This window comes from Panulirus ornatus, chromosome 20 (assembly GCF_036320965.1).
Source record: "Panulirus ornatus isolate Po-2019 chromosome 20, ASM3632096v1, whole genome shotgun sequence".
Classification (NCBI taxonomy): Eukaryota; Metazoa; Arthropoda; class Malacostraca; order Decapoda; family Palinuridae; genus Panulirus; species Panulirus ornatus.
The window spans coordinates 61,661,809-61,664,355 of NC_092243.1; positions in this window are offsets into that span (position 1 = coordinate 61,661,809).

Sequence of the window (2,547 nt, forward strand, 5' to 3'; positions counted from 1 at the left end):
GCTGTACTTTCAGTCTTTATCCTGTATCATTCAGGTTACAGGTTACGGGAAAGTACAGGGTATGTTTCAGTCTTCGGGGTCCGCCGATTAGACCCACTAACCAAAGAGATGGTTGGTTAGGTTAACTGGGTTTTACGCTTATCAACTGCCAGGATCGTTAAGGCCGTACACGTCAGCATATCATCCACCGAAAAATCTCTTAAACACCCTCGGGTATTAAGAGGTAACTCGAAGACCAGGGAGACGTTGCTTGGGCAACAGGTCTTTCCACGTGCTGGAGGGTCAGTAAGGCCGTCAGCGTCAAACTACTACATCACGGAAGCAAGAAGAAAAATATCTTGAACACGATCTTCAAGGTGATGGAAATGATATTGTGAGATCACATATACACTCTCACGTTACACTTGGTGGCCCATGGCCCAAAGGATTATCATATCATGTAATGGGGATCACATGTCTTCTATACTGGTTCATATCATTAACAGGAGACGCGTGGTACAACATTGTGTTATGACATGAACTGACATTCTTATGATCTCTAGAAATCAATCTATGAGATATTCTCTTTTCAGTATCACTTCTTTTCTACGGTGCACGACTTGATTACAGACATCCCTCCACGTACGAAAAGACTGATGTTCAAAAATAAGAAGAAAAAATTAAGGGGGGTGTCTTAGATACCACAGTTTTAGAATCTCTTGGCAATGGAATTGAATGAGAACGTACGAAGAGAAAACGCCCAGCACTATAGAGCGATTTGGGTAGGTAAAGCCGGCAAGAGAGAGTGAGAGAGAGAAGAAAGAAATACTCATATTTCTCGCTTATCTCTGTCCAACAGCCTTGTTAATAACCATTATGGGAAGGCCATGCGTCATACGTTATGGACAGCTTTAACGATAATGACCACGAACACTAAGGGAAAAAATGTTTTCCTTAACGTTAAATCTTAGGCAGTCGCTGGAACATCCTAACTCTCTCTCTCTCTCTCTCTCTCTCTCTCTCTCTCTCTCTCTCTCTCTCTCTCTCTCTCTCTCTCTCTCTCACTACTCACAGAACAACTGTTAATACAGACGTTTTCAAGGTATATTTTCCTCATAGCTTCAACGGACGTTTGTATGACCCAGAGCATGAAGGAGGGGCTGTGAACCCACCGGATGTTCTATTATGGAAACTTGATGTAGGATATGGAATAGTGTCAGTGTAATTACAAAGACGTAATATAATACGTAAGGACACTTTGTGAATAATGTGTGTACCATTATCTGATGAATATTCACTATCTCATACATACTGTTTGTTGACAATAGTGAACGTATGTTTTATATATATATATATATATATATATATATATATATATATATATATATATATATATATATATATATATATATATATATATATATATATATACGAATAAAGTGTATATGAACGCGCACCTTCATAGAACATACAAAGCTCCATCAGCCAGGTTCGATCCTGGCTGATGGAGCTTTGTATGATATATATATATATATATATATATATATATATATATATATATATATATATATTATCCCTGGGGATAGGGCTGAAAGAATACTTCCCGAGTATTCCTTGCGTGTCGTAAAAGGCGACTAAAAGGGGAGGGAGCGGGGTGCTGGATATCCTCCCCTCCAGTTTTTACTTTTCCAAAATAAGGAACAGAGAAGGGGGCCAATTGAGGATATTCTCCCTTAGTCTCAGTCCCCTGTTCTTAATGCTACTTTTACAGATATTGGATACTTAGGACAAATTACTCCAAAAGAAATGTGTTACATTAAGAAGTTACTAATCACCCATCTCATCAAACCTAATGACACACTGGGGGATTAGAAATTCCTTGCTTAATGAGCCTAATTATCTGGTTCACGACACCGGGAGGGTGTGATAAGATGCACTTATTCGTGATGAACTATTTTGGAGAGAACCCATTACTGAGATGCTGTTCTGTGTACATGGGTTGGTGTTTGTGTATACAATTACTCATATGTGCAGTACGGGAAGGGAAGCGTACACTCGTGGGCCCAAATTCATTAAACTTTTCCTACTGTCTTTCGTCTTGTTAAACTTCCGTACGCTGTTACGCATTCATAGTTTCATCATCTAGTTTCTCCCATTCATCCACTGCTCATATGATATAGAAGTACTTTACCATTTTCATATTTCAAAAAAAACCTCTTGTTTAATTTCACGCTTTGACCTCTGTTTGTTTTGATTTTGTATCTCTCTAAGACCTTTTCATTTCTGACTTCAACAGACTGGTGAAAAATCTGTGATCAAGTCACCCCTTAGTCTTCCCTCTTTCGTGGTAGACAAACCTCCTCACATGATATTTTCATCATCCCACACCCCTTCTTCTCTCAGGTCTGACTCTCCCATGATGGTCTTTTCATCGTCCCATACTCCTTCTCCAGCACCGTATCGCCTATGATGATCATGTCATGGCCTTACCATACCCTCACTCCAGCCTAGAGTATCTCCCCTGATGGTCTAGTCAACACCCACCCCACACCCTCCCTCTCTTCCCTT